This window comes from Rhinopithecus bieti, unplaced genomic scaffold (genome assembly GCF_001698545.2).
Source record: "Rhinopithecus bieti isolate Rb0 unplaced genomic scaffold, ASM169854v2 scaffold_35609, whole genome shotgun sequence".
In the NCBI taxonomy this organism is placed as follows: domain Eukaryota; kingdom Metazoa; phylum Chordata; class Mammalia; order Primates; family Cercopithecidae; genus Rhinopithecus; species Rhinopithecus bieti.
The window spans coordinates 483,848-493,014 of NW_016815004.1; the positions used below are offsets into that span (position 1 = coordinate 483,848).

The window sequence follows — 9,167 nt, forward strand, 5'->3', positions numbered from 1 at the left end:
ACCTGTGGAAGAAAATTTCAATTGGTGATGATTATCACATTCGTTTTCATTACTAATGTCACCTGCAAACTTAATGATATGAAGAAATACACAATTCATCATAACATGGTGAACCTTAACACCTTTAAGCCTAGGAATAGATATCAGGTAGCTAGTTTTTTTCCGAAAGGTTACTTATATGCGTGTAGCTGCCTGAGTTGTTGCAATTAGAAATGCTTTCAATTTTATGGCATTATCAGATCAATCTAGGACAACACTAAACATTTATGGGGTTTCCAGCTTCCAGAACTATTGCAAAATTTCATTACAACTTTTAGTATTTAAAGTTTAATAGGGAAAAGGAATAGATAAGTGATATCTCTTTTCAATCGGCAAACATTGTACGATCCTTATAACAAGGTTTTCTTTATTTGGTAACTCCTTTTCATTCTCTTATTCACTAGTTTCACTTTGGCTTCCAACACAAAGAAAGATGGACTCAATGTTATTAGTTTTGACAACCACAATAATTATAGCACCTTCCCTTTATCAATGCTTAACTTACCGTCTATGTTGTTACATATTTACAGATAAGGAAACAGGCTTAGAGAAAGTAAGTAACTTGCTGAGGCCCACTCAGCTAGAACGTGGTAGAATCTGCATTCAAACCCACAAAGTCTCACTCTGAATCTGTGCCATAAACTATTTTGTTGACCACCTCCATTACTAGGCCATGATTATGTCTGCATATTATTCCAATTCTTTACAATTTCTTATTAACCTTTTAAAGATAGCAGAAACCCATTTTAGTTTGGAAGATGGCGGGGCAGGGGAAAATATTAAAACTTAAGATGTATAAACTTACGACTACTAAAGAGCAAATGATTGTTACTTGAAGCAACTCAAGGTTCAATAAAACATGTAATCCTATATAAGTGAAAAAATATGACCTATTTCAATAAAAGCTGAAGCTGCTTGTTCCACCTAGACTTTGCCATGCCCTGGAGTCAACCCCAAAGCACAGGCCATGGATCAGAGGCAGCTGGGTCCGGGCTGCTTTCTACACTCTGTTTAAGAGTACATGGAAGGGTGGGAGGAAGCAGAAAGGGAGTGTGAGTTAGGTTCTGATCCTGGCCATGCCTACTGATCTTTTCACAGGATAATTTTCACATTTTGTTTTGAACTTCTAAAATTATACCAAAGTTCAACTGGCTATACAGAGACGGCAGCTGTCTTATTCCCAATGTATTGGAAGGCAGTGTTACCACCACTCTACTAATCTGATTTTGAGTGGATTCTAGAAACAGGGAACAGGATTACTATATTCCAAATGTAAAACTATGATTTCTCCAAGATAGTATTAATTTTAAAATTTCTACCAGCATGTACTTGGCCTCAAATAAAATTACGCAAATCTAAGATTGAAAATAGAACTTTAATTCAAATATGCAGACTTTCAATGTGAACACTCCTATGTGTTAAGTCATGGGAATGTCATACAGTGATAATCCTAACAATAAGCAAAGCTGAGGTCATAAGTTCTAACAACCATAATATACCAAAATATTTGCCTTTTACCTGAGGGTGTTTGGGTCTCGTGACACAAAAGGTTGATTGATGACTCCCATCAGGGGAACCCCTGTCTGTATGTCATAGACACCAATTAAAATGGTGACACACTGAAGTCCACAGGGGAAGATTCCCTGGTTGGATTTAATGTCAGCAGAACCTTTTATATACTGATAAGTTGAATCTGAAAAGGAAGCAAATGTGTTTGGATTCAGGTAAAGATTATTTAGAAGACTCTGTTCCATATCATTTCTCTCCTACTGATTTGGTAAGCAATAATTTTTTACCTTTGGATGTCATTGTATTGAATTGTTATTTGGCCTCTTGTACTTTACTTCTAAATTGCTTGTGTTTCATTTTCCTATGTGAGAACTCTTGAAGGGAGAGGATGTGTCTATAGTTCCTGTGGCATAGCGACTTGCATATAACAGGCATTCAAATATTTGTTACTTATCAAAAGCATTTAAAAGTAATAACCAGAATAATTGGTGGGATTATTTTAGAAATACTACTAATCAGAGGACCAGTACAATGTGAGATGGAAAAGCCTCCTTCCAATGGGTGAAAAAAAGAAGACCTAGTATTTGATAGCACAATAGAGTAACTATAATCAATAAGAACTTAATTGTACATTTTAAAATAAAGAGTGTAATTAGATTGTTTATTACTCAAAGGATAAATGCTCAAAGGGATGGATACCCTATTGTCTGCAATGTGCTTATCTCACACTGCACGTCTGTGTCAAAACATCTCATGTACCCCAGAAATACATACACCACTATGTACCCACAAAATGTTATAAAGAAAAGAGAAAAGAAAAGTCCCCTTCCTGTAATCGGTTACAGGTAAAATTATCTTTTACTATTATTATTTGGTCCCTCAAGATAGAAGGAAGAAAGAGACAATGATGGTGGCACCAAAAAAAGAAATTAATGGTGCTCCTATGAAACACAGGCAGAGAAACTAGGTTTCCTCTTAAGAGATGTGCATGCCAGCAGCTGACTGCCGATGTCTAGGGAGTTAACACACGGCTAAGGATGTGCCTGGCAAAAGATTCCAAGAGCTCGAAAACAGAATCAATTCAGGGCAGAACCAACAAACAGGAGATCTCTATCCCTCAGAAACTATAACTGATGCCACTTTACCCTTAAATGATCAAAGATTTGGGGAAAGGTTTTAGTTTCCATATATCATCCACTGGCTGAATGTGATATAATTATCTGAAGAGTAAACCTATTTCAGTATCATCCTGTGAATACACTTGTAGGATGGGAAGGGCCCAGGGAGGAGTTTGCCTGCTCCTTGAATGGTCCTATTGTGTTGGGTGGGGAAGAAAAAAAAGGAAGGGGAGCTTATTAAAATTATTACCTAGAACTTTGTATTAATAGCATCATTGAAAATAAAGGCTAGCTGGGCATGGTGGGTCATGGCTGTAATCCTAGCACTTTAGGAGGCCAAGGCGGCAGATCGCTTGAACCCAGGAGTTTGAGACCAGCCTGGGCAACATGGTAAAACCCCTTCTCTAAAACAATATAAAAAATTAGCCCAGTGAGGTGGCATGCACCTGTGCTGCCTACTTGGGTCCCAGCTGGAGGATCACTTGAGCTCAGGAGGACAAGGCTGCAATGAGTTCTGACTGTGCCACTGCACTCCAGCCTGTGTGCAACATGAGACTCTGTCTCAAAAAAAAAAAAAAAAAGAAGGGTTACACTTTGGAAACAATGGATTATATATTATGGTTCTATCACAATCATGATCAAAAAAATGTAGAGCTTATACAGGGCTCACAAACTGCTCATGCATCACATTAAGCTTTTTGCTTGACCTGTACAGTGCTTTTTTGATTGTTTGCTTGTTTAACTGAATTAGTAGCTAATGGTTAGAAATTGGGATATATCGCTGAAAACTTTGGATTTTGGTTTCTCTTTAAAAATCTGAAGAGCTGGCCTGGACTCCCATATGGCAACAATCTGCTAAAGCTAAGTGCTCTTTAAACGGCATGCATGCTCAATTGGTCATAACTGCTCTCACTTCATCTTCTCATTTACTTACCAGTCTTTTGAAGATAAGTTAGTTCATCTTTGCATGTGTGCCTGTATGTGTGTACCTGTTATAGATATGTGTATATATACACACAGCTATAACATATATGTATTTATACAGAACACATGATGCATACACCTCAACTCTCATTGTTTTAAAACTTTAAAATTTTAAAACTTCTAGGAGAGTTAAACTACACTCAATAATTTTATTTTCCAACCGCCACCCCACCCCGCCACCACCAAGAAAGATTGTAAATAACAAACATACTCTCCTATACTTACCTATGGGGTCCACCCAAATTCCCAAAATGTCCTGTGGAACATTGATCTCCGTGGAATCCAGAGTTGGGTCAGTAAAGGCAACATCCTGATGAACAACCCTGGCTAATGCTTCAGATGCCACCTTGTTACCATTGAGGACTTTGCTAAGAAGCTCTGCTGTTTCTTCCTCTGTTGAACACAACCTCAAGGTAATCTTTTCCCCTAGGGTAAAGCCACACGATAAACCATTACATTTCAAGAGTTTCAGTGGAGAAAGAACAGAGAGAGAAAGAGCGAAAGAGTGAGAGAGACAGAGCGAAAGAGTGAAAGAGACAGAGAGAGAGACAGAGTGAGAGACAGAGCGAGAGAGTGAGACAGACAGTGAAAGAGCGAGACAGAGACAGCAAGAGAGACAGAGAGAGCGAGACAGAAAGCAAGAGAGACAGAGAGCAAGAGAGACAGCAAGAGACAGACAGCAAGAGAGACAGAGCGAGAGAGACAGAGAGAGCGAAAGAGACAGCGAGCAAGAGAGAGACAGAACAAGAGAGAGCAAGAGTGAAACAGACACAGAGAGAGTGAGAGACAGAGAGAGAGCAAGAGAGACAGAGCGAGACAGAAAGCAAGAGAGACAGAGAGCAAGAGAGACAGCAAGAGAGAGCAAGAGAGACAGAGCGAGAGAGCGAGAGACAGCAAGAGAGTGAAAGAGACAGAGAGTGAGAGACACACAGAGAAAAAGAGACAGAGAGCGGGAGAGACAGTGAAAGAGTGAGAGAGAGCGAGACAGGGAGAGTGAGAAAGTAAGCAAGAGAGACAGAGAGAGTGAGCCAGCGAGAGAGTGAATCAAAAGCTGTACACTTAGATTAAGTGAGGGCAATATATCCATCCCAGCAGTTCCTAAGCCTGGCTGACTGCCAGAATCACCTAGCGGGGCTTCATCAAGGCAGATGCCCAGTGGCTACCCACACACTTAACCTGAATAGAGGGATGGGTTTCAGGAAATCAAAAGACCTCCCTAAAAAATGCCCATGTGGGCACAATTTTGTATTCCAGTTAAGGGACACATTGTCAGTTAATAATTCCTGAATTCCTGATCATTAATCTTTTTAAAATTTGTCTTTTGATTTTTTATATACTTAAGTCACCCTGTCTGTCTGAATATGTTATTGAAAAGAATGGAGGTTTTTTCAGCACACCGAAGTGCTTCTACCTCTTTATAGATACTGCTTTTAACTTAAAATTGTTTAAGCTAAGTAACATAAAATGGTATATACTAATCTTTAAATGTAGTAAAACTTTATTTCTCTAAATGGTATACATATAAATAGCTCTCCTCTGTGGAGCCCATTGAGAACCAGAACATAAGCAAAGCTGCTTCTTCCAATGAAACGATAAGCTACCGAGGCCAGGTGCTTTACCATCGCTTTAAACATGCTTCTTAGACCCTTGATTAATCTAGTTTCAGCCCTTGACAGAAGTGAGGGAAGAGGCTGGTAAAAAATAGGCAAGTTAATAGCAACAAGAGGTGACAGCAGTGAAGGAAAAAAAAATCTTAAAAACTAAGAAAACATGGCACTTTGGAACATTTTAGATACTCCTGCTATCTAGTAGCTATCTAGGTAGCTACTTCTACCCTTCTTATTCCAAGGGCCAGCAGTGTTTATATCAGCTGGGAGCTTATTAGAAAGTCAGAACTTGAGGTTGAGTGTGGTGGTTCATGCCTATAATCCCAGCNAGAACCTCAGACTCCACCCCAGACCTATTGATTTTTTTTTTTTTTTGAGCCGGAGTCTTGCTCTGTCGCCCAGGCTGGAGTGCAGTGGCGCGATCTCAGCTCACTGCAAGCTCCGCCTCCCAGGTTCACGCCATTCTCCTGCCTCAGCCTCATGAGTAGCTGGGATTACAGGCCCCCGCTACCACACCCGGATACCTTTTTTTGTGTTTTTTCAGTAGAGACGGGGTTTCACCGTATTAGCCAGGATGGTCTCGATCTTCTGATCTCCTGATCTGCCCGCCTCGGCCTCCCAAAGTGCTGGGATTACAGGCGTGAGCCACCGCGCCCGGCCGACCTACTGAATTTTAACAAGATTCTGAGGCGATTACATGACCAGTAAAGTGTGGGAAGCACAATCGACATGTATTACAGTGATGGCTGAATCAGCAAGAAACAGTCAAGTTTAGTTAAATTAACTTAATTCAAAGTAAATTAGACTGTTCAAATTGGGGAGTAGTAAAACTAATAACGGCTACTTACTGCACACCTACTCTGGGCTCGGAAAAACTTATGGGATCATTCAAAGGAACAAATTATATTACTCCTTTTCTTGAAATTTGCCAAACACCTCCCATCCCACTGAGAGGGAAATCTAAATCCCCTCCTATGATCTGGTCTTGCCTGCAATATCATCATCGCCATCTCTCCTCTTCCCCTCTCCACATTTCTCTGCCCTTTTAACAAACAGGAAAATGGATGTGGCTATGCCTTTTTCCCCTATATTTCTAGACAAATGATGTATTAAAAAAACTATGAAGTAGTCAAGTGTAGATTTTTAAATGTAAGATTGCTTATAAGTCAGGTGTAAGTGTTATTTTTAACCTTCAGAGGTTTTAAATGGTATTTCTTTCCCTTCTTACTAACACAGAACTAACTATATCTTAATACGTGGTGCATGAAGGAGACTAAAAAATTTTCAGAGTTAATCTAGAATTCATTTTTTTTTGTAATTGTGTTTCTAGATATTTAAGTATTTGTCACATGATCAGTGTTTAATGTTCACTATTTTATTCTTCTACTATTAAACAAATCCAAACAAACTAAAAAAAAAAAAAATGTGTTTCTCTGAAAGTAATCAGATTACCTGAGGTCAGGAGTTTGAGACCAGCCTGGCCAACACTGTGAAATCTTATCTCTAACTAAAAATACAAAAATTAGCCGGGTGTGGTGGCACACACCTGTAATCCCAGTCACTCGGGAGGACGAGGCAGGAGAATCACTTGAACCCGGGAAGTGGAGGTTGCAGTGAGCTGAGATTGTGTCACTGCACTCCAGCCTGGGCAACAGAGCAACTCTGTCTCAAAAACAAACAAACCAAAAAACTTAGTACTTAAAGGAAGCTTTTAGTTAGTCCACGTACTTCACAGAGGTTCTGAGACAGAAATGATGAGGTGATTTGCTCAAGATCACACAGTATTTCAGAGCCATGGCCTCCTCTGAACTTTTAGCCGAGGTCCATGGACTTCCCCAAGAGAGCACAGATGGGTTTAAACCTAGGATCTGAAATTGTCTGCACAGTTGTGTAGATGGGCATCTTTGGGGCTTTGATAACTTACATTAGATTCCCAAAGGGCCATGCAATTTTCCAAAGCTTGAGTTATAAGTTACTTAAATGCCACAGATTTATATCTAAAATGATATATGGACTTGCTAAATTATTCTAAGATACCATATCTCTCTACTTAAGTTAAATGGCATGACATTCTTAGGTAGAAATTTAATGAACCTTAACATTCAAATATATTATGTTGTTTACAGTAAGTGGCTTCCAAACATTTAGTTCATGGTATAAATTAGAGATTAGAATACCATGTGATAATTAAATTACAAAGACACATTAAGATTCTTATACTTACCCAAGTCATTAGTAAACTCATTGGATTCTTCTCCAAAAATATTTTTTTCCAAGCCTGGAAACTGAATGATTCAGAATATGATGAAAAATAAAACAAAACCCATACACATGTTCAATTCTGAACAGATTTCAATGTTATATTTCAAATTAAATAGCACAATCAGAACTGAAATTCCAAAATTTCCAATTCTAGAAACCAATCCAAGTATAAAAAAACGAAGTCAGCTTGGCTCAGTGCTTAATTTTCTAGTATTTTTCTGCCCTTTTGTCCCTCTAGAAAGTCAAAATCATGGTAGATGCCTGGTTCCCTTATGTCCTGTTTAGTTTGCAAAAGTACTTCTAGAAACTTCATCCTTCTACTTAAGGGCCATAGAATTCAAATATTTACAAAGGACATGTTTTAACTATTGCTCTTAAACAGCATCCTAGTAGCTTATACGAGGAAATTTTGTTGATCAAGTATCTAAAAGCATGACTTGAGACTGGATAGAAGGAGTTAGAGGATAATATTCAATTTTGTTTTCATTTCCAGGCGTTTGTTTCCCTACTCTCAGATGTATCATCATTCAGGCTAGGAAGAGGATATGAAAAAAAAGAAAGATTTTGTTGACCAATAATTTAAGCATCAACATATAGAGTAAATAAATGGAGTCAAGTAAGGATCTTCCGTCATCTCTGTATGATCACGAAGCTTTCTGATACATTTTGCTTCTGATCCTTTCTGTAGTAAAGATAATTTTTCTCAAAATATGTGCTAAAATTTGATACACATGATGTTCTCAGGGAACAAAAGCAAGGACATGCTTCAAATATTTGAACTCGGTCATTTGCAGATGACAAATAGCTTTAATAATGCCCACAACCACTTAGTATTCATATTACTTTGTGGAACAGTACAAATCAACAAGGGCTGGCAACCAGCCTATCCATCAAGGGCTGACACTCAGTCTCCCAAGCCTGCTTAAAGACCGGTTCTGAGACTACAAGACAAAAAAGGCTCATGAAATAAAGATATTTTATACAGCTAAAATGGAATATCATTTATTTTAGCTCATGAATAAACAACTGCCTGAACTTTTTATAATGCTTTGAGGCAAATATTAGCCCATAAAAATTAATGTTGATACATTTTAATCCAGTTGCTCAACCATCCGTTGCACCCAACTCTATTGATAAGTAAAAAACAAAATAAATTTGCTTCATTTAGTTCATTAGAGTCAGATTTCATATGACATGAAAAAGTATAGTTTGTAGAGATTTCATGATGGCATTTAATCTCTTCACCTGTGGTCAAGATTTCACTTAAACGATTCTAAATGGTTCTCAATATTTTGAAAATTTCATAGAAATTATTCCAATATTTTATAATGCTTTCTGCCATAAAGTTCTATTCTCCCAAATGTAATGGTTAGATGATCATATAAAAGGCAATATAATATTGCAAAGAACGCAGACTCTGGAGTCAGTCTTCCTGTGTTCAAAAACTGGCCCTACCATTTACTTGCTGTGTAACCTTAGGCAAGTTACTTAACCTCTCTGTGCCTCCCTTCTTTCACCCATTACATTGTAACAGTAGTTCTTACTTCATCAAATTGTTATAAAAGCTAAATAAGTTAATATATTTAAAGACTTTAGAATAGTGGCTGGCACATAGCATTTATAAGTGCTGCTAGTATTATTATTTCTT

General features: G+C 38.1%; 1 long non-coding RNA gene across 1 annotated transcript; it reads right to left on the reverse strand.

Moving 5' to 3' along the window:
* Positions 1 to 1,555: 1,555 nt before the first annotated feature.
* LOC108515763 (uncharacterized) lies at positions 1,556 to 7,563 on the reverse strand. Its single transcript, XR_001881613.1, has 3 exons — positions 7,482 to 7,563; positions 3,876 to 4,076; positions 1,556 to 1,732 (listed from the first exon to the last, which is right to left on the reverse strand). It is a non-coding gene; the product is annotated as an uncharacterized LOC108515763 (long non-coding RNA).
* Positions 7,564 to 9,167: the final 1,604 nt, after the last annotated feature.